The sequence below is a fragment of the Corvus kubaryi genome, unplaced genomic scaffold (assembly GCF_017639235.1).
Source record: "Corvus kubaryi isolate FWS band 111438036 unplaced genomic scaffold, C.kubaryi_AGA036_p1.0 37397, whole genome shotgun sequence".
NCBI classification, from domain to species: domain Eukaryota; kingdom Metazoa; phylum Chordata; class Aves; order Passeriformes; family Corvidae; genus Corvus; species Corvus kubaryi.
This window is the reverse complement of record NW_024581136.1, coordinates 10,572,299-10,596,143: the sequence shown is the minus strand read 5'-3', so window position 1 is coordinate 10,596,143 and position 23,845 is coordinate 10,572,299. Positions and strand designations below refer to the sequence as shown.

General features: G+C 47.7%; 1 protein-coding gene across 2 annotated transcripts in view; it reads right to left on the bottom strand.

Annotated features, from left to right (window-relative positions):
• The window catches only part of P3H2 (prolyl 3-hydroxylase 2), a 65,419-nt gene that overhangs the window by 20,896 nt on the left and 20,678 nt on the right, over positions 1–23,845 (bottom strand). The window contains exon 1 of one of the 2 annotated variants that reach the window (XM_042042256.1): positions 220–414. The exons of the other annotated variant lie outside the window; for it this stretch is intronic. The gene's annotated coding sequence lies outside the window, so the exon portion shown is untranslated. Of the gene's footprint in view, positions 1–219; positions 415–23,845 lie in introns of those variants that run through there. 2 annotated transcript variants of the gene reach the window in all.

The following is a 23,845-nucleotide window of genomic DNA, read 5'->3' as shown; positions in this document are numbered from 1 at the left end:
TTCCCCTTGCATTAAACTTAATATCAGATTATTGGCAGCTGTCATGCATTCTGTGTTAGACTGTCCTATCGAACCTGCTTCTATATTAAGGTCTCTTCATCACATAAGATATAGCTTCAATTAAAACTTTTGTTTTTGAGGGGAAATGAAGTAAGGTTTATATACTGGAAAATATGTCAGAGTGCTCAGCATTTCTTGCCATGCCAGGACTGGACCTACCTGCACATGACCTCAGTTAATTCCACAGTGTATGAGCTTGGCATGGAGCTTGTGATGAAAAATTTCAAACCATTCAGCTGACCTAGAAACCAAAGTCTCCAACCTCGCAGACAATCCCTGGTTTGCTGAACAGATAATGTTTTTCTAAACTTTTCCATGGCTCCACTGCTGCTGTGTTGTATTGAAGGCTTAGTGCACTGGACTCTGCAGAGGAAGGAGGCTCTGGAGTCTGCAAGCACAACAAGGGAAATAAAAGGTTCAGTGTCATGAAGGATTAATCTCGTTGTGTCTGTGCAGAGCTTACTGCCCAGGCGAGTAGGAGCAAGCAGCAGTGAGATGGCTATAAATAGCATCTGACCTTGCCTCAACTATTTTATTATTGCAAATAAGAAGGAAGAAATTCTCCTGAGAAATTAATCAGGAAATTTTTCCTCTGCTGATGGGTCACATATTTGCAGAATGATCCTTGAGCTGTTTGCAGCCCACCATGGCACCCACTGGCCCCACAAAACCACCAAAATCAGAGAGCGAGGCAAGTACACGGCAGGAAAGGACCTTAATCAAGTGCAGGGAATAGGTACCAAGAGCCAAAGGTGTGAGGCTGTCTCTAAGTTCTGTACCACACCATCCCCTGCTCTCCAAACTTTTCACCAGTTTCTTGTCTTCCAACTCAAGATAAACAGGGTTGACTCCTATCCCTGCTACTGCTGTGATGAGGGGCAATAATGATGCACTCCTGGAGACTCCACATGTATCTTTTCAGAGGTCTTTTTCATTTTCAAAATGAAGACAACCTGTAGCCTGCTTTGGACAGTTCCTCTTAGACCACCCCAGCTTGTGTGCTGCTCCCTACAACTCACTCTGGTAGACCAAATCCAAAACAGAACAAATTTGGACAATTGGCACAGGGAAAATCTCTCCTGAGAAAGGAAATTTAGAAAAGGTTTGGAGTTTTTTTGGTATTCCAACAAGCAATTTTCAAGACACAAACATAGCTGGATTGGTAGGTACATGGTCAAAAGAGCTGATTAGATGATGAATTATTCTCCAGAAAGTGGGAGATACTTGGAAATTTAAAATCAAACTGAACACACCACTTCAATATTCTTCATGGAAAAAATTATTTTAAATAATCAAGACAGAAATCATATTTCTTAACGAATCTCTCACTTGAGCCATGCTGGCATTATTTTATGTGTGCATGAGTCCATGCTGAGCAGACTGACTGGATAACCCTGTCTGAAAGGGCCATTTTGCATCGAGACAGCGAATTAGATTGACACTTACATTCTCCCTTCCTTCCCTCTCTGACATGCTCCTCCTGAACTGTTCCCAGGCATGTAAGAATGAAGATTTCCACACGTTCCTGGCTATGCTTTATACGTTTCAGTGCACACTTGTGTAACAAATCCTGCACAAGGAGCAGGGCATTACTCACAGCAAAACCACTTCCCAGCGGGAAGGACCCTTCCCGTACAAATTTCCAACACACTGAAGCATTGCAGGATTCATCTGCACAGCAAGCAGTGGTAAATGTGTTTGTGTTTACTGAACCTTCGAGCTGACTGATTGTGAAACACACTCTGAGTTGCATTTTGTCCTATGTAGACACTCAGTTCTGTCCAAAATACTCTGAGAGCAGCTGAGTTGTGTGTGAAACAGTATTTTCAATGAGGAAAACGTGGGATGTATTCAGCCCTCAGGAATGTGTGAGGATGGTTACCCATGAAGCTCCTACACCCCAGAGTTTTCCTTGGTCAGGTAATTAACCAGTGCCCTTGGAGATGAGTAGCATGGGAGAAGCAATACACTCACAGACTAATGACAACTATCAGTGCAACAAAAGGTGGACAGTATAAAACCAAACAGGCTTTCCACAGCAGAATTTTTTCTTGCATGTCCTTCCTCCTGTTGTTACAACATCCCTGTGGCAGCTTGAGTCTCTGCTCACCTGGAAAGTATCAAAGATTAGCCCAGGCATTTTAGGCTAATGAAATTGAGCAGCTGGGAACAAGCAGGATGTGACTATCCCCTCCCCAGGGACCACCAGCACTCCTGCAGGCCACTGCCTGTTAGACAAATAATGAGCTTTTAATCTGATATACTGACTGATAACAGAGAGGCAGGCAGTCCCCAGAGTCACGGAAATACCTGGGAGAAGAAAGGTGAATCTTGCTGAAGACACTGGCAAGGAGCAAGGGAGGCCTTTGCTATCAGGGGAAGAGGGTCTCATGCTTTTAGGGGAAAATCAGAACTAAACAAACTTGGCAGGCAGTTAAAAGCAGCTTTTCAGTTTAGATGTGAATTTTCTCCAGCATCCTGCCTCCCTGGACATTGCAGCTAATCAAACTGCCCCGATTGATAACTAGGTCAGACTCCTAACCCAGCTGTCTCCACACTGGTATCTCTATAGAAATAATTACTAAAACACTTAAGAAAAACACGACAGAAAAATCTGAGACAAGCAGAAAAATTCTTACAGCAGGAACTTTCCTCCCTTTCTACGGTTTAGCAATGGCTCAGCACCTCTTAGAAGAGTCAGACATGATGAGCTGTTGAATGCCCTTTGGGAGCCAAAGTTTCCTGTGCAAATGCATTTGCTTGTCTGCTGCTACTTAACAACATCCAAACAGCTACGTGTGTCCCTAGAATACGCCCTCCTCAGTACACACATGGTTTTCCATGACCATCCCGGAGCCAGGAAGCCACAGCGACCTGGTGATAAATGATCCTTGTTTTTTGCAGCCCTTTTATGATGTAAATGGAATTTTGTCAACGGGTTTACAGCCTGTGCCAGCCTGAAAAGTCCTCTCCTGAAGAAGGTGCTGACTGATTCGCACAGTGACCATGGTCAGTTTATGGTGTTAGCACCAGAGCTTTAGTTTGAAAAGCAGAGTGCAGAGCCCTGAGGGTAGCTGCAAACAGGACTGTGCTATCTGAGGAAGAAGTTATCTCTCCCTGCCCTGACCTGTGATGGGGCAGCAAAGGGAGAAGCAAACAAACCATAAATTTCAATGGGAAAACAGACTCACAGCATATCTATGCATCGCTCCCTCACCCAAAACCCTTGACAGTCTTCAAGGAAATGGTTTTAATTCACGTTTTTTCCAGACACAATGTTTCTTGAATACCTTTTCAAGGGCTCAAGTCATAAACCAGCGAATCATGCCTCACAGCTGCTGAATTCATGGAAACCATCATGATGGTGATGGACATTAGGGCACTGAAGATCTGATTAAATAATCATCGGATTCCAATTCAAGCATTTTGAAAAGTCTAAAGAAGACCTGCAGATTGGGGGTAGGCTTTGCTCACTGTGAGGGGAACTGACTGACACCAAGGGGAAGCAAACTCAGCTTATGCCTTAGTTGGGTTTGCAGAAAACTGCCATATTTGAAAAGAAATTTCTGTGCTGATTCACCACTACAGGGCCAGCATCAGGGCACTGCACTGGCAGCAGAGAGTTTGCAGAGGAAGGGAGAGAGTACAAGGAAAGAAGTGAAAACATATCCATAGTTCTGCAATTTAATCTTGGTTGGTCTGAAAAGCAAAGGAGAGGACTCGCCAGGGATACTACCTGTATGGGCTGCCAAGTTCAGTCCAAAGGTTCAAGTATCCCAGGAATCTTCCCACAGCAGTGGGAAGGCACAAGGACATGGCGGGAACACATTCACCCTCACACACAGGGCATTGCCTGCAATGTCCAGCAGCTTACAGGCTTCCTGAACCAGGATCTGCCTCTGGACCACTGTGCTTAAAAGCCACTGATGGATCTGTCCTCCATGGAGTTGTGTAATCCTTTCTAGAACTCATTTATACAGGCTGCAATAAATAAGGGGTTTAGGAGATTTTAAGACATCAGTGTATTATTTTCACCAGAGTACATGTGTGGTTGAGAAAGACCTACCACTAGGCTATGTTAGAGTTTTCAGAAAAGGTGGAAGTTACTGCAAAGCACATGTTGACTCCTCAGGAAAGCAAGAGGCATTGCAGCAGCACTGCAAATCTCCTCAGGTTCCTCCAATGCTCAATGTTCGTAAAACTCAAACCCTTCTGAATAAACAGGGATAGGGCTTCCCACCAAAATGCATCTTCTGAAATGAAGGGACACGAAACAGGGCAGGGGAAGGGGTCCACAACCCACCCTCTCATCCAGAACACTGAGAGCACACTGGGTCTCAAGGGTTGTTGACAGGATGAGTATGCTGGCATGGGATGGACTACACTGACTTCACAGCAGAGCAACTGCCAGACACGTTCTCTGCAAAATCTGACCCTGAAGTTTCCGGAGGAGAGGTTCCCTTTCATAAGAGCTGACACACGGAACAAAAGCATGCTGAAGAACCCACCTTCAGGCATTGCCACGTTCCGTTTACCCAGCACCACTAAAGAAACGTGTATTTCATCTGGAGAAGGTGTAACTCTACCCTTGCAAATGTGACTTTTACCCTCCTCCGGCTCCCCCAGCATGATGAGCACTGTTACTAATTTGAGAGAGGAATTGCTGGCTTTGAGAGAAGAGTAACACCAAGACCCCAGACTGACACCTCTGACAGCCCCGGGGCACTGTATGGAGAAGTGTGCTCTGCTGTTCAGGCTCTTGGTGCAGCTCCAGAGGCTCCTGCGGAGTTACACCAGGGCAGATTTGGCTCATGCTCCAGTAGGCAAGGCCACATACCACTTGGACAATTGCCTCCATACATGACACACACCACAAGTCTCAGCTGGATTTGCTGCTTCTGAAATGAAAACACTTTGCTTGCTTTCCCCAGCCTTGGCTTGGTAATCGTTACTAAACACTTATCAGCTAGACAGCCTTCATTTCCTGAGAGCCTGGACCTAATTACCCCAGGAAACGTGCCGCTTTTTCTTCAGACACTGAGAAATGCTGGTTTCTGAGCCCTTCTACTACAATGTTTAACTTTGCTCTGATTAGTAGAGGGTAGGGGAGGGAAGAAACACAGCCAGATCTCAAGAGGAAAATGCAGTGATCATTCACAGAGATGCTCTGGCTTCACTCTACATCATTAATAATAACAACAAAATGCCACAGATATTTCATCTCCCCTCCCTCCCTTATTAATCTTAGCTGAATGCTGCGAGGCCCCTGCAAAGAGGTATTATTTTCCCTGAATTGCAGGTAAGGAGTCTGATGTCTCACAGCAAATCAGAACCAGACCTCGGGGCTGCCGGTTCCTAATGCCATTCCTCGAAGGAGTCAAACAGGCCCTCACAGCTCCATCCCGTTATCAGGACATTCGATCCAGGACATTCGATCCAGCGGTGGGATGAAGGAGCCTTTGCCAAATGTGCTGCACACAGAGCGGTGCTTTCAAACCCCTCCTTTGTGCCATGGGGCCCACTGGGACGTTGAGTTACAATTGCCCACTCATAATAGAGCCCAGAGTATCACCATCAAATCAAACTGTGGGTTAATTAGTGTATAAAAAGCCGCCTACAAATGCACAGTAATGGAGTTATAGAGTCATTAGCACCAAATCACAAGATCTGCTGCTGCAGCAGTGTCACTTTTACCCTGTGAGCTGCCCAGGAGCTGCTGCCCATTCCAGAGGGTTGCCAAACATCTGCATCCAATGGGAGCGACTTATGGCAAACCTGCTTGGAGAACAAAGGTGAGGAGACTTGAGCTAAGGAGTTGTGCTTCCTCTGACTGAGGCTTCCAGGCACTCTCACTAATCCTGTTATCCTGGCTTGGTAAAGAGCTTACAGAAAGGCGGAGTGGGTCCTCCCAGTGGTGCGGCTTTCCTTTCACAAGAATTAGTAGAATGAATGTGGGATGTGTCAGCTCCCAGTTGGACCGGTTCACATGTGGCCAAAGGAGTGAGTGACCCAAGAGGAAGTGGGCACATGTCTGTCCTTGAAAGCAGCCAAGAGATGTGCCCTCTGCAAAGGGCTGACCAGCGCCACATCCCACATTTCTGACTCTGGGTGCTCTCCTACAGGTGTGTACCTTCACCCTTCTTCCTCACAGCCACAAGCTGGAAATAAGACACAGACCACTACCCTGGGCAAGAGCAGTGCACAGACTGGGCACTTGGTCTGCACAGATTCCTGCACTGGGGGCAGATATGGATAGAGCCAGGCTGGATGCCAGCCACAGCCTGGAGGAACTTAAAGACATACAGTGTTCAACCTCTGACACCCTTGTGGCCCTGCTTGCTGGAAACCCTGTACAGACACACTCCTCCACAACCTTCTTCACATCAAGGGCTTAAAAGCATCTGTGGTGATGGATGACCTTTGCTGGTCTCTTACCCAAGCACCGGCTCCTCAGTTTCTCAGTTCTCAACCAGCACCAGGAAGCAACATCCTGAAGGATGCACATGTCACTTGAGGCATGGCACAGGTGTTTATTCCATCACTGCTTGCGTTGCTCTGCCTGCCTGAGATGGGGAAAGCAGCTGCTTGGTGCAGCTCCAGGGAGGGATGGCAGCCCTCCACAGAGGGAGCCCTGCCAGCTGCTGCAGGATGATCTGCAGCCCAGAGCCCGTGGGGAGCCGGGCAGGAATGCAGCAGGATTCCTGGGGAGCGGTGTGTCCCCCAGGGATGCACAGGATGCACAGGCTGTTGTCACTCACGGCACTGGCACACTCTGTGTCCCCGCTGCAGCCCCAGCACTGACATCACCCTGGCACCATGAGAGACGGTACCTGCTGTCTGGGGCAAAGCTGTGCTCCACTATGCAAAAAATGAGGAGCTGTCTGCCCTTGCTGAGGACACAGCTGAAGTCATGCTCCCTGAGAAGCCAGTGTTTTCCAATTGCTGGCTCTGGTTCTGATTTACTGGGAATTCTTCTGCCAGGCACCAAGTACCCCCATGACTCAGTTTCCCTGTTAAACAGGAGCACAAACCTTTTGGCCCTAACTGCTGGGAGGCTGAATGACAACATTTAAATACCTCAGATGACATGTCAGGGCTTAGGACATTGCAAGATTTTTCTGTTGATCTGAAAATTATGCACTGGACTCCTGTAAGAGCTCACTCAGTCCTTATAAGTGGCTCTTTGTCATCGTTCCCATCCACACCCTGGTTCCTCTTTGAAAGGCAAATACCATATAAAGCTGTTTATAGAGACTGAGATCTAGAAAAGAGAAGTCAAATAGGGTCAGGCTCTCTATGGCTTTGCTGCCCTGAGCTGTGGCCAGGGGGTGGCTTCCTGCTCCCCCCGTGATTGCAGGGAACACTGACCCGTTTGTCTGAGGAGCCTCCGACGTGGGTGGGTGTCTCCTGCCCCTCTGCAAAGAAGCGTTTCATCTCCAGTGGAAATAGCTAAGATGGAAAATGTGGATGATGCCAAGATTAAGAAAGAGAATTAGGGAAACAGCAAGCGTCCCTAATCAATCATGCTTGGACAGTGAGGGTTTTATGTGCACAAAGACTTCACTTAAATTCTTTTTTGCATTTATCCACAAGAAAGAACAAAAAATATAGTGGCTGAGGTAATTGCCAGATGTTGATTCACCATTTTGCTTTCTGCAAATGTTTCCATTTTGTTGAAAACCCAATCAGCAAACTCAGGAACCCTTAAAAAAATTTATTTATTTAGAAAATAAAACCTGTTAGCAGCTTCAATGGCAGCACATGACATGGATGAAGGCAGAGGAAGTCTGCCATCTAGCAGACTTCACGCCACTAAATTTTTCCTGGCCTGGAGCAGCAGAACCGAACCGGTCTCTCTCTCACTGGTACCAGGTCTGGTTTTCCCTGGCACAGTAAAGAGAATGCGTGATGAAACAGATATGTCAGTGCAGGGATTTTTAAAAGAAAATATAGCTAAGTATTTTAACAAAACTTCTGGTAAGGATACTAATCATCATCTGGTTCACAAAGATCCTTTAACTTGGTTAAATACAATCCAGGGTGACAACTGAGACAGGCAAAGACAGAAAGTCACAGAGGGCAGCAAGGCAGGCAGGATGTAATGACATCCTATGTGACCCACCCCAAACCCCTGAGAGGAAACTACAAGCCCTGAGAAATCCCATCACAGCCAGTGAGAAGGATCTGCCACCACGCACCTCTAACAATAGCTCAGAGCATCCTGGGCTGGAGAGCACAGGAGCTGCAGCACTTCCCAACATTTCCGTTCTAAACAGAGATTTACAGCCAACTACTGACGGATTAAATAGGGTGAAGACTAAATCACAAGCCTATTGTTACATTTACTCAGTCTCTGGCACGTGCACCTAACCATAATACCGCATCTAATTTTGGTTTTAAAAATAATCACTTTGGACTTAGTTTCCACAAAACCCTTCTGTTTGACTTAGTGCACAACAGCTGTTCATTTCAAGAAGCTGTTGGAAAAACATTCATCTGCTCCCAGATCAGACTACTGTTAAAAAAGCAGAGCATCCTTCTAACACTACCAAAAAAAGAAAAAAAAAAGGAAAGATTTGTGCTTTAAAAAGTACAACTATGCAGAACTTTTGACAAATGTGTTTTGGTCATTGCTGAAGCTAATTCAAAACATAAATCCCTGCAGGTGTAACTTCACTGTAAACACGTGGCTTTCCATCCAAAATAAATCTGGGGCACAGAATAAAATCTGCATGACCTAAGTGGTGACTTGGCAAACGGCGCCATGGGCAGACTTGCACAGTTAGCACCAGTGCTGCATTCAGCTCTCTGGGTTATTATTTACAGGGGCTTCCTATGACGACAGCATCCCTCCCCTCCTGCTCTTGGGGAGCACTTCCCTGGAGCAAGATGCTCTGGAGCGCTCACGGTGCCGGGCTGTGGCACAGGCACTCGCAGCAGAAACGTTCCAGGAATGACGTAAATGTAAAAAAGAACCCTGGTTTCCAGTGACAGCAGCAGAAAGTTCTCTGGCTGCCAGACCACAAACAAGCTGGAGGCGTTCCCCTCTCTCATCCTACTTGACACGAGACCTGAGCCAAGCTCCTTCAGCAGCTCTCCAAAGGATTTACCATGAGACCGCCCATATGTCCGATTCCCAGCGCACAGGCCTGTCCCTGCCCTGGCAAGGGGAAAAGGCTCTGCTTTATGGGACAGATGCAGCAGCAAAAGCTCTGTCTGTGATGGGGCAGGAGAGACAACAAGCTCCATAAACCCTGGGCTGGATTTTATACCAGACCAACAACAGCAGTAGCAGCTTAAGACTCCTGGAAAAAAGAGATGCTCTGAGTGAAGCACCAGGGAGGGCCAAAGTCTCAAGAGCTGCACCCCTTGGTTTGCCCAGGACAGTGTGGGCTTCCCACTGCAATAGAGATTCAAACTCCCCTTCAGGTATGGGCTGAGGGCTTCCCACCATGCCTGGATGCTCAAACCAGTGCTGCAAAGCAACTGCTGTTTCTCATGTGCCATATCACTCACTTTTGTCTCATGCTCAATAGAGCAGGTCAACCAACCAACAGGTCAGCTGGCCTGGTGACATTTCTGGTCCCAGGCTGTTCAGGCAAAGGGGTCAGACTTAGGTACCCATTAACTGCACAGAATAGTCTTCTTTGTCAGCAGATGACAGTGATCCACAGAGATGTCTCAGAGCAGGGCCAGTGCAGCCCCAAACATGTAGGAGAAGGTGGGTAATTCCTTCTCTCACCTCACCCCAGAGAGCTCATGAGCAAGGTTCAGGAAAGGCACCAGAGGCCAAGTCTGGAAGAGGAGAACAATGAGGGTGAGAGAGATAAAATAAACTTTCACTTTTGGAAAGCAGATGGGCCCAAACCATGGAAAAAGGCTTTATGATCCCTCAAGCAGGAAATAAGTGTTGACATACTGTCATGTTGCTGTGTCAACAGCTGACACATCGCAGCAGGATAATTTCACAGGCTCCCACGTTAGTTTAAAAGCTCTCTTTGAAAGCACAGAGCTAGGGCAGAGGCACTTCAAGTCTTGCACACCAATGGTTCTGCAGCAGATCCACTGCTGTGGATTCAGTGCCTCAAGAAGCAGCCTGCACAGAGAAGCCACAGCCAGCCCTGCCATCCACCGAAAGCATCTGCGGCTCACCACAGATGGCTGCTGATACAAGACCAAAGCATCAGCCTCCCTTCCCTTTCCCCCTCCAAGAAAACAGTACTCTGACCCAAAGTGTGTTCAAAGGGTTCATTGTCTGGCCAACACACGCGATGCTTGAAGCTGGCCTGGAAGTCCTCAAGGTTGTGGACAAAGTTCTGCATGTCTCAAGCAGGCTACAGCACTTCTGAGAGTCTCTTTTATCCCTAAGAGGAGCTTTTTGTTTGCTTTTAACATTATGCACCAGAAACAAAATATTGCTCCTTTCCTCTCTCCCTGCCTTTCTTACCAGAAGCAGGTACTGGCATTTTCACCAACAAAATTGCTGGGCAGTTTTTCTAAGGGTCTGCATATCTACATTCTCTGCATTTTTCAGCAGTGGGGTGCAAGAGCCAAATCCTTGAAGACTGGCCCACAGGGTCCTGCCAGGATGGAAACCAGAAGGGATATCTCCAGGAAACCTTGTACTCATTGTGTTGCCAACTGGAACTGCATTTCTTCTTCCAGCAGTGGGTCCAGCACAAGTCACACAGACAGATACCAGCAGAAAGAACAAAACCTGTGTCCCCTACAAGCCTGATGGAAAGGCTACCCCTATTCAGCACAAATTCTGCAAAGCCCATTCAATCTCTAAGGAATATCTCCTTTTAGAATCCAGTTTCATCTCCCAGCCCATGATACTAGAGACAGGCTCTGTGGAGATGCATCTCCCACCAACTTTTTCTTTTGAGAGTGAGCCTGCCTCTGGGAGAAGTTTGCTGAAGTTACCAAGTGAATGCACACAACCCTCTCCTTGGAAAGCAGTACATTAGGAAACCGTTTGGGCTCAGACATCAGACAAGTGGTTTCGCCCATTAACCTATTAATTTACACTCTCCCCTGCCCCAGGTTAGTGCCTCCATGCCCTGCAGCAAGCAGGCACACTGGAGCAGCAGCAGCAGATCTGCTCTGCCCCAGCTGCAGTGCTGCTGGCCAGAGCAGGAGGCAGGATCCTGGGCCACAGCCATGACTCACACTCCCAACCCTGCCAAATAAGTAGTTTTGGAGCAAGGAAGTGACAGGCAGACCAAATTAGAAAGCCGGTGAAACAAAATGAAAGAATATCCTCCTCAGCTCTCCTTACTTGCATCCAGCAGGGAAGCAGGGTGTGCAAAGTGTGAGAGGTGTCAGGGCACGGTGTGGTGCTGCACTGACACACAGGTGGGCTCTGTCCCTTCTTCTACCAGAGGGAAACGCCCTCTCCAGCATTTGACCACAGCAGGCAGGCCAATGCCCTGTATGGGTGAGTCACCACACTTCATGGGGTGCAGCCAACCACACTGGTGCTGGGTGGGTTTCCCTCCCTACCTTCTGCTGTAGAACAGTAGAAGAAGTAATGCACGCCCCAAGTATTTCCCCAGCTACTGCGTGTAAGGCTCCATGGTTCTGGGCTCACACACAGGTGCAGGAAAATATCAAAACTTACAGCCATGACAGTCAATGGCAAATCTCCTAGTGCTAAGGGGAGCTCAAAATACAGCCCCAGGTGAAGTGGCCCCAAACCAGGTGCTCCAGGTTTGCCTGCTTCTTAACAGCCTAACTCCACAGCTTTCTTGGATGGTAATACCAAATCTGCAGATGGGGAGAGGGGCACTTCTGAAGCTTCCCAGGGAGAAAGCCATATTTCTATTACTGTACCTTGACTGCTGTAATGAATGACCCTAACAAGACTCAACCATGTGTTTAGCTGGCAAGAAGGGGTCAGAAGTACAGCAGATCAGCATGAACCACAAGCCCACAAATACTGGTGAAAGAAATCTGAACTAGGATGAGTGCCCTGCCCATAAATCCCATTGCTGTGAAGAAATCTGAAGGCATGGTGATGATGACCCCTCTTGCTTATGTCCCTGATCCAGGTGGCTTCCTACAGGAAGCTCTACTACATCCTGTCCCACACACACTTTGCCCCAAAACCTTCTTTGCCAAGTTTCAGCCCACAGCTGAGATTTGATAGCCAAGTTAATGACTTCAGTATGTGTCAGTTCAGAGCAAGGAGGATGAAAAAGTCAGCCTGACTTTTTCCCACAGCCCTCGGTGCCTGGTAAATGGGAAAAACATCAAGAAAGGGAGGAGGATGCTGTGCCACAGCCCTTGGGAAATCCTGCTGCGTGACTGGCAGGGCAGGGTGGATCAGCTCTCAGGCAGGCAGGGCAGATATTGTCAAGGAAAGAAAAGGGCTGATGAGGCTTTCCACCACTAATAATATCAAAATAGCATATTGCTTTCATTGGCAGTGAAGCAGAAAATGAAACGGTGCAAAAAGGAGAAGCCTCGGGTGAAGTGGACTGGAATAATGTCAGGTCTGCATGAATGACAACCCTCAAATGCCCTTAATACTTGAGTTTTTCTCTTGCACATTGGGAGGTCTGGGAGGTACAAGCTATCAACTCCTACTCTCCATCCCATAGGAATCCTCCCACAGTCCTGCCTTTGCACTGCTGGTAAATTGGCAAGTGTCTGCAAGCTAAAGCAAGCCCCTGGGAAACGTGAGCCAGATGGCCCCACTGCCCACTCTGATGGCTGGGGGAAGAACATCCTCACTTGCTACCTCTGAGAACCATTAAAGTGCATTTCCTTCAGTGCAAAGGGGAGAAAAGACGCTTTTGCTGGCATTTAACTCCAATTATGAATTTTGGCTCAACAGCCTGACCCACAGGCTCTCAGCTCTTAAATCAAAACCTGGAGAGGACATCTCCTTGCTGCTACACAGAATGACAGCTTAGACCTTGCCCGACTTTGGTGCTGTGGCTGTCCCATGCTGGGTCCCTCACACTCCACCAACCCACAGCCCAGACAGAGCCTGGGCTCTGTGGGGCAGGAAGGGTTTGCTAACATGCCTGTACACTGATTTATAAACTAAAGCACTGACTTTTTGTGACGGTCTACTGCTATGGCATTATAAAAGAAAAAAAGAAAATAACCAGCAGGAATACCAAAGAATAATTGAAGCAACTTACTGAAACTCTCTAGAGTGTTCCCAAATGACTTAATGAACTTTTTTTTCTTTTTTCGTGCAGATCCTGTGCAGAATCCAGAGCACATGATGGGAGGGAAGCAGAATGCATATGAGAGCACACACCTAGCAGGTACACCCCACAGTGGGCCATAAAGGCACTGTAAGTCTTCAGGATGTTCCCAGGCCAAAGCTTCCTCAAGCATTACAGCTCTTATCATCTAAACGCACAGGCATGCTCACACATGGCAGCAGCATGTTGTGACAGCATGCCAGCTGTCTGCAGACCTGCATGCACTTATATATAATGCATATATTATAACAAGGGCAAACTGTATGCCTGGAGTCAAAGCTAGGTGGAAAGGATCAGTTTAGAAGTGGTGCGATGCTCCTCAGCTCCAGAATTCAAGCCGCTGGACAGAGTTCAAAGGTGTTTTTCCTTTTCTCTCTTTGTGCTGTCTTCTCCCCGATCACCCTTACCCCCAGGAAAAGCTGAATGCAAATTATCTGTTAATTCACAAAAATAACTGAACAAATTGGGCTGCAGCAAGGCTTAGCACAGTTCCCAGCTCAGCTGTCCTTCAACCCAAAACCAGCACAGCAGAGCTCAAGAAAATGACTGGAGACACCAGGGTGTGAGGCTCAAGCCTCACCCTGCCCAGGGCTCCACTGACCTTGCAGCCCAGCGACTGACACAGAGCGATGGGAACCTGCCAGCCTTTGCAGGAAGGGCCTTCAAAGGGTCAAAGGCAGGGACACTGGTGGCTGTGGGTGAGCAGGGCCATGGAGTTGGCAAACCCCTGCACCCTCCCCTTCTCTGGGATGCTCAGACCCCGTGGCTTTTGCTGCCTTCAGCAGTCTGTGCAGAGAATAGATGCCTTTTCCATACACAAAACGAATTATTTCCTTGCTCTTAAGGAGGAGACACTTCCCTCTCACACACCCATCAGGTTAATGCACATTTACAGCTCCTGCAGGGAAGGTAAAGTCCAGGGATCCCCACTGCACCTCAGATGTTTGGCACTTTGCTTCCAATAAGCAAGAAACCCCTTTGCTGCGGGAGGGCAGCCTGGCAGAGCAGGGTCCCTGAGAGGGGAAGGGCAGTGCTGCTGGAGGCCAGGATTTAGTCTATCTGGCTGCTGGAAGCACTTCATCTGGCTGTGCCAGAGAGAAGAAAATAAATTAAATCAGTAAAAAAAACCAGGAGGCTGGGGAGTTAATGTCATTAAGCATCTGACAGCTGGAAAATGTGAGCAGCCATTGTCTGCAACCCCCCACAGCTCCTCCAGCCAAAGCAATTTGCTGAAAGCAGCAACAATAAAGTGTAAAAGCCAAGACTGGAAACACTGACTCCCCTCCCTGCCCTGCTGCCCTCACTGAGGGAACAAGACAGCTCAGAGGTCACCCTGCCCCAGCTCGTGGGTCCTTGGCTTCCCTGCACCCCCTCCCCAGACCTTGTTCCCCCCTTGCAGCTTTGAGGCAGCGGCTCTGGGATCGCTGCCGAGAGGCCTGAGGAGGCCATGGCAGCAGCTCTCTCATCTGTCACCCGCTCCAAGCAGCTGTGCTCCATCTCCACACACAGCACTGATGCTCCTGCTGTCACCGTGGGGGTGAGCAAACTGCTTTGAGCATGGCTCCTGTCCCCACTGAGCTGCCATGGGGAGGGAAGGAGCAGGACAGCTACACCCCACACCACCAAAACCTCCAAAACATCGCTCCTGCCCCTTCTCCCAGTTCCACTGATGGGAGATGCTACAGACCTTGCAGCTGAAACAAAAGTGATGCTCTGCATCCCTTAACCTTCAGGCTACCTTCCCTTCCAGCAGCTGACCCTGACCCCATGCTACCTTCCCCAGGCACAGGATGGTGGTCACTGATCTGCTCCCAGTAGCACCCTGAGCCTCCTGCCAGTGTCAAACTGATCTGGTGCCAGCAAGAGTGGGAGCATTCTGAGAGCACTTTTGGGACAAACCTTGTGCTGGGGAGAAGATTTGATAGTAAACCACAGCTTTTCCCTTTAAAGCTTGAAGAGGATTTTCATCAAAAAAATCTTCAGTCTAGTTCTGAAAGCACTGAACTCAGGCACTGAAACTACATCTCACGTCACCTGGCAAAATGATGGGCAAGCAAACCAAAGATTCAATCCCAGGAAGTCCTTTTAAGCAACTCAAACTTATGGACAGATTTGTGGGACTCCTTTTCCTCAGACCGTGTAGCAAGCTTCAGGTTTTATCTGATCACAGGCAGGCATTGAACTCCACTGTCACACCAGTCAAAAGACTTGAGGGAATTTCCATTGGTCCAGTTCAGTCTACTCCACACTTCAACAAGAAATAAAAAATTGCCTTCACAGTAGTGTGAGAATTAAATTTGACCTGTATCATACCCAGATGCTCCCTTCCACATGCACACACACTCTGAGGTCCCTCATAAGTTACTCTGGTGCACCAAATCCTGCAAAACACTGAATGACACCAATACCCCTTGGCCTGAAGAGCTCTTTGCTCAGCACCTCATCAGATGACACAGCTGCAACAGATCTACAGCAACAGCACAGCATGTTCACACTCCTACATAGCAATAACTGAGATCCCAAAGACATTAATTTCCTCACCACTTCCCCTGACGAGTCCCACGCACTTCTACAACAAACAGGAGGATTCTGCTCAAGGCAATTCATATGGGTATAAGCCACCTTTTCCCTGGCATCTTCCTCACTGGATGCTCATGAACTCCAAAAACCACACAGGAGCACCTCACAGCAGCTTGTTCCAAAGTCTTTGTGTTCCCTTCCAGGCCATATGCCTTCCTCTACCTTGCCTTCATCCAACTGGGAAACACACATTTAATTGCATTCATTTGTGTTCAAAAAGGCCTATTGAAAAGTAAGTGGATTAAAAGCCGGTCTGGAAAAAAATTAAACCCTATTGCAGCACAGCACAGGCTGTGTATTTGGGCTGCCATGTAACGCAGGCAATGGGAATTCTCTTCTGCAAGAGGCATTAGGAATTTAATGTTGCAGCACAGCCAGCTGCAATGCACTTAGCAGATGTCTGAGACCCACAGCCTCATCCATCTACCTTTGATCTTATGTTCCACTCCTTCCTTCCAAGTCTGAACAGCCATTTAACCATGGCAGAGGCTCAGTGCACTTCTGCAGATGGATCTAAACCCCTCTCTGAACTCCAAGGGCAGGAGCTGCACATACCCATCTGCAGGCAGCAAAAGGGAACACCCACTCATTCACTCCTTCACCCATGCCACTGTCATCCAAGACCCACAGAGGGATAGTCTGCTTGAACGTGGCTTTTCCACTGCAGCAGACAGTTAATGCTAAAAACAGGCTGGCTGGGAGCTGGTGACTGAGTCTGAACATCAACACCTTCCTGTTTGCACTTCCCACCAGTGAGGCCAGCCAGGCCAGTGCTGCTCAGCCTCCAGCTCCCCACGAGAGGACCCTTGCACAGGAAGAGATTATGCAAGCCTTTCTTACCTCTGTAAGTCCAAGTCCAGAAGTGCAAGGTAGTAAAATATTACCAAAAAAAAAAAAAACAAACCAACAAAAACCCGACAGAACAAAACAAACAAAAAAACCAAAAAACCCCCCAAAAAAACCAACAACCAAAAAAAACCCCGTGAAATTAGAGTCAAAGAGTCAGACTGGTGAAGCACCAGGCTTGTCTACCCCATGGGTGCAGAGACATCTGAGTGCACAGCAGTAAGCAAACACAACCACTCTGCTTTCAGCCCCTTCTGGCAGCTCTGCTGGTGCTGCACTGCTCCACGCTGATGGGTTGCCCCAGATTCTGGCAACCACAGGACACCCACTCTCCACACACTCAAAGCAAACATAGGGATAGCCAGAAACAAACCTCCAGGACAGGCCATTCATGTCAGAGTTGGACTCAATAATCCTTGTAGGTCCCTTCCAACTCAGAATATTCTGTGATTCTGTGACTTGTTAAGCCTAAAACCTTCCCTTCCAAGCCATACCACACCAAGCTGCTGGCTCGCAGATTTGGCTCCATGTGGGGAAGAAGGGACAGGAGAAAGAAGAAAAATTTGTAACAGTTTTTGCAGTCCAGTGAAAAGGTTCAGCAGCATTTGGCAGATCATTAAAACCTGCACAAACCCACTGTGCTCCAGGCTTCCTCTGAGCTTTCCCCTCCCAGTTTTGCTTGCCTCCCTTCTCTGGCGAAGCCAGGATGCAGAGCTGGCATGCTCTTACCGTTAATTAAGCAACAGCAATTAAGCAACACATTTTTAAGCGGTTCTCTCACAGCCGAGCTTGGGAAAAGGCTGGCTTCAGCATTGAACAGGCAGCTGTGTACAAAGTGCCAAATCAGTGCTTGACAACGAGGGAACTTGATATGTAAACAGCCTTGTCAGTAATTACCCCAACGCCTCGCGGTGAATTGCTGCGGCTTCGCTCCATTAGAGCCTCGACTTCCTCGGGGCTGAGCGAGCAGACAGGGATGCTGCACGAAGCAGGGGTTTGTCTGATGGTTAAACCAAAGCCCAGGACACTTAACAGGAACAACCTCACTGAATATTCAGTGTTGTGCTAACGGAGCCACGCGGTGACGTGGAGTGGCCCCTCTCAGCACGGTCTTGGAGGATTTATCCATCTGTCCCGCAGGTTCTGGGCTGATGTTTATTACAGCAGATTGCACAGGAGAGAGGCTGGCTCTCCACAGTCCTTTGGAGCCGAATTCAGAGATTGCCGTTCCCTTCTCAAAAACTCCTTGGGAGGGGCCTGGCAGATAACAGGGATGGGGAGGTTTCCATCACACGGACAGGGAATTGGACCTAGCTTCCCTCTTCGCTCCAGCAGGAACCAGGGGCTTCATGTGATCCACGTGGTGCTGAAAACACGTTCCAAGATCCCTGAGAAAAATGCTGAGCAGCTCTCCCACAGACAGCGCTGAGCAGCTGCAGAGCAAGCAGTGCTTGGAGGATGCGGTCCAAGGCGCCAGGGCTGCGGCTGCGATCCACCAGGATGCAGCCACATGGAACAGCAGCGCCAGCACGGCTCTGCTCTGTGCCCCCTTTGCCTCCTCTCCGTGCCTTTGGCTTTCACTGGGACCTAAGAGCAAGGCCACCTAATCTGTGTGCTCAGGGAAGCCTCAAGCAAAATTTAAACATATTTACTGGTTTGTTGTTTTGCTTTTTTTTTTTTTTTTTAAATAATGGCTATTTCTGCTCTGCTCCAATGAACAGGCGAAGGTTGCCAAGGACACCCAGTAAATCCCACATATGCTCCGCTCTTCTCAGCTGAATATTTACAAATTTCCAGAGTGCTGAACCTCTTCAAGCCATTCAGCTTCTGCTTTCATCTGTAAAGTCTATCTCAATGCTTCTGAGATTTTCCTCCAGCTATCCTAAATTAACAAGGATGGGAAACGAGGCTTCATCTGTAACCCTAAAGGTCAATCACATCATTTTGCTACAACGTGCCAAACAGACACAAGACAAAAACAAACATACGAAGTTTCCCAAAGGTTTATGAGCGAAGAGCCCTCTCCCAAAGGAAAGCAAAAGCCCTAAAGTAAGGAGGATGATTTAAAGTAGTTATTTCTATCTGTCTAGATAGTTGTGACACATGCAATGCCTGGGTGCTAGCAAGATACCCCAAGCTATGTGGGTTTTCCAAGAGGTGATAAAAACATTCCTTGGTACTTTAGGATAATGCCACCACAAAAATTCTGCATTCTAATTTAAGTGCAGCTTCGCATACCTGCGGGGAGTTTGGCAGCCCCGGGACAGGCACAAACAGTTTCTCCCCACTCCAGCCCACAACACCCATGTTATGCTGCAAGTATGAAGGAATCCCAGCCCAGAGACCAGGAAGATCTTTACAGCCTGAAACCACTGGGAACACCAAATAGCAAGTTCCAGATCAAAAACCACGTCACAGGATAGCCCTGATTTCACCAACATGGGCAACAGCATGCACTGCATGTCCTGAGCTCCACCAGCCCCATCTGGTACCACTCCTTGGGTTCAGTTCCCAGGGAGGCAATGGGAACTGGGAGCATGGGAGGAGACCTGCCTTAGCTCTGAGAAGATGGCACACAGACTCCCAGTTATCCAGGGATGGTGGGATGTGCCCCACAATCTGCATTTCAAGGATCCAGAACCAGAAAGGTGAAGGCAAAGCCACGTCTCCAGCTAATGAGACTGGCTGGTTCTGCCCCTGCTACTTGTGCTGCCCAACAGGCTTTCACATTCCAGGGGAGCTGTCAAAAGGCCAAGTGAAGAGAAAAATACTGTCACTAACAGTTCTGAGCTATGGGGCTGGAGGTCCAAGCATGTCAAAATGAGTGACAGTGGTCTGAAGGGACTGCACACAGCTGGAAATTTGAGTTTCCTTGCTCCTGCCAAGGCAGAAGAAAATCCAGCATCCCACGGTAGCTTCCAAAAGGGTCTCCTTCCCTAACGCCCCCTTTTCCATCTGTGTGTGACTAGTGGGGAGAAGTGGCTGTGTCACCACTCATGGCCTGCTCCTGAGCTCCAGACCCTGTGCAGGGACTTGGACCACAATCCCCATCAGCACTGCTCTGGCTCTCAGTGCAACAGAGGAAATCATGCTCCAGGTAAAAGTGGATTATGGATTTAAACTCCATGTTTGCAAGCTGTGTTTTCTCAGCACTTAAAAATAACCAAATATAAAGATGTATCATGAAAGCTTTTTCAGGGACCTCACTTTCTAGAAACTATTCAATTCTCAAAGTAACATCCCTCATTTCTAATTCATGTACTGCTTCACTGCCTTTAATAGCACTTTACCCCAAATCTGCACTCTCTCTTCTGCCTAAAGCACTAATTTCCATTACCTCAAGAGGTATCAAATTCCAAATTTTTGCTGCAGCTTCAGGTTTTCACACTCAGGTTACAGACACCTCATTAGCCTCCCCACATCTGGTTCAGGCTACAAGGTGCTCGTTCTGCGACACGCCAGAATCAGTCAACACGACTGGCTGGTTACGTACAGGCTCCAAAATGTCTCATGTATAAGGAAAAAAAAAGAAAAAAAAAATTAAATTAAGTAGATGGCCCATGGAGCACTGAGATTTGAAATTTTGTTCCTGGAAAACTTCTGGTAAGCCCAGTTCCAAAAACAATACTAGGAATAGCCCTCTGTGTGGGAAGGAAGAATTTTCTAAAAACCTTTGATCTCTGTGTTCCAGAGAAGGGAACTGACACATTAATCAGAATATATTGCTGAATGGGGTTCCTCTCTCACACCACAGGGCAAAACCAAAACGGGTATTTAAACATTGGTGTCCAGCTCCTGACAGAAATGTACTGCGTTGTTTTTTTTTTTTCTCCCCAGGATATTTTTTCAATTAACAAAGCAGAAACATAACAGTTCAACTCTTCCATAATCCCTGCTATCAACTCTCCCCTAAATCACTGCTCATCTCCTACTAAAATGTCTAACAGTTCTCACCTAGAATTTCATGCAGGTTTGTGTCCGGCCTTTTTTAATATGTATGTATGATGAAAATTTCCAAATATAATGAATTTATCCATGGCTACAAGCCTCATTTCACAGGTGAGACACAGGGGTGCACTTGGGGAGAACTTTGGTGGTTACACTGAAGCGATAAATCCAGGTAGACAACACTCCAGAATAACCTTGGAGCATCCCAAAACTCTGCAGGATAAATGTCACACACACTACCTCCCCTCCCACCTAGGTTTCATCACAATGCAGAATTTACAGGAAAAGCACTTTCCAGATTGGACCCCCTGCATGCACCCTCCTTCCCAGCACTTATCACCACTCACAGAGGTCACCTATGGAGAACACCCACACCTCCCATCTCCTCCTTCACCTGATCAGGGTGCAGGGTCCTTGTCATCTAATTCCTCATTTTGAGGACGCTTCCTCATTTTGGAAAGAGCATCTTCAAGCTATCACTGGCCCCTTCTCCCCATCCTCCACCAGCAGCAGAGCCAAGTACCCGGACACAGGAATACAGTGCCGAGCTCACGTCCCCTTCCCAAATTGCCTCTGTCTGTACAGGCCACAAGCTGACAGCATTTGTTTGGATTCCATTCCTGGACAAGACCTTGCTTGAAGCATTTGATTTTCTCCACTTCTTCCACTTCCCTTCTGTAACATGAAGCAATCCTTTTTCCCCTATAAAAAAATGAAATTTGGAGCATTCAACCTAAATTTGAAGGTATTTATAATTTTTGGTCCATGCACTCTCAGCATTACTCTGCCAAACACTACTTGCTGCTGGGAAGGCTGACAAAATGTGATCAGCCAGGAACAAGTGAACTTAAACTTCATCATAGGATGGAAATTGGAAAAGGGAAAAAGGAAAAGGGAAAAAACAAATGGTATCAAACACTTGTCACTTTTGCAATGGTGTAGGATGACCCTGCTCAGTGACAGCTCACTCACAGACTGGTCTGCTATTGTCTATCAGCAGTTTATGGCAAGTAAGAAGGTTATCAGCTCTCTTTGGAGATAACAGAGTGAGAGGGGAAAGGTGAAAAACACATCTCCAGTTCTCCAAAGACAACTTTAGCCCAAGGAGCACACATTCTGTGTGGCTTTATCCATTGACATGATTGCAATAGACACACGTGTTGAGCTGCTTATTGATGCTTACATCACACAGCATATGAAGGGATATAGGAAAGCAGAAAGTCTGCTACCCAGTTTGGGTAACTGGGATTTGGCACAGCTGTCTGACCTATATTAACTTTCCATCTACTGGAGTACTACTTGGAGGAGATTCTTAACCACTGTTTTTGTATCCTGTGCTTATAGTTTGTAAAACAAGTTAATTCACAAAGAATCTGAGTTACCTCAGAGGAAGAGAATTATGAGAGACTTCCTCTGTCTGGATCTGATAATTCATTATCCAGTGCAGGGGAATTTGCTTATAAGTAAAACACTAAGGAACTATTGTCTTCATCAGTAGTTGCAGCTTCATGGAGCTATGGAGCTGCTGTGGAGCTGGCTCAGACCCCCTGCTATGACCTTATCCTGTTCACCAGCTCCCAGCAGGGCAGGAGGCTCCCTGAATGCCATCTGCTTGCAGAGCAATACTCTGCAGTTCTGCCCCCACTCTCCAGACCCCTCCTCATGAATCTGGCAGCGTTTTCCAGCCTGACTGACAGGCAGCAGCACTCAGCATCTCCCACATCTGCTGGCTTGGGGAGCACGTGTGGCCATTGCACTGCACACCCTTATGCAAAGGCTCAGCACCATGAACTCTCCTGCACTGGGAACTGGAGAATCCCAGTGAACAACAGGAAGCATTAAATCAGCATCTCCTCTGAAAAAACACCACAAAAATCACCCACGGGGCTCTTCTGCTCTTGCTCTTTTGGCTCTGAAACCAACTTCCTCAGCAAAGGAACCTTCTCTGACAGGAAATGCTGGCTTTGTCCATCCCATTGTCTCCAAAACATCTGCACATGCTGTCAGAGTTCTTGGGTAGGCAGCATCCCCCCGGCCTGTGCCTGTGACAGAAGGAAGAGCCTCCCTCAGCAGGAAGAGCCCTTTCACAAGCACTCTCCTCTTTAGCCCTGCACAGAGTTAACTCAGCCTTACACCTACGAACACAAAGGCCACACCTGCCCAGCAAATGATCTGATTTCTGCAGCAATATAAGGGCTAGAATAACTTGAAGAATGTGGGCTGCTCTTGCAAACAGCCTATCTCACAACAACATCAGTCCTGGCATTCCCACTGCAGGACACCAGCAGCAAGAAATGCCAAGTCTATGCTTTGGGGAAAGTGGAACCAAGTGAAACACACACCCAGCAGAGCTGGGGCAGGGACAGGAGGCAAGAGAAAAAGAAAATTACTCTGGAAGGTCTGGTCTAGGAGGGAGGACTGAAAACAGTTGGCTTTCTCAAGCTAGAATTGAAAACACAGAGGGGAGCTGAAAACACAGTTCAGATGCAGGCTGATATATAAAAAGAAAGCTGATGAGGAATCAGAGTATAGCCACTGGTTAGTAGCATGTAAAAATGTTTATCTAGGTATCAGGAAAAATAATGCCCAACTTCAAGGACATTTTCCTTTGGGAATTCAGGATTCTCCTCAGGAGGATTTTAAAAACATATATAATAAATATCTGGCATGCACCTATCTCAAGCAAATGGCTGGACTACATAAGTTTTTTAAGTACCTCTCTGCAGAAGGTATCTTTTCAGCTTTATACCGGCTAGCGCTTGTATTTCAATGCCTTAGAAAGCCTCGAGCAGCCTTGAGAGGTAGCACGGGCAATCTAGCACTTTAGTAGCTCTAAAATCGGTACCTGAATCAGCTGCAGAGCAAATACCATCAGCAGAAGCAAAGAGGGAGAAATATAGCTCCCTGCTCGCTCAATTCCCTGCAGTTAGAAGCCTTCAAATGAGACAGACGACCAGAGATGTTTACAGGAAAGTAGCTGAGCTGAGAGAGAGCGTTTGCCTCCCCTCGACCATCTTTTATTCGGAGAAGGGGAAAGGGGATGACTGGGGGTGGACCCGGGGTGAGCGGCCAATCAGACACTGCTGAAGAGTCTGAGTTACATTTGGTTTTGCCCGCGCTTGGAACAAAGGAGCTATGAGCACATGTCTTTGGGAGGGGGGAGGGGAAGCTCAAAACAGGCAGCAACA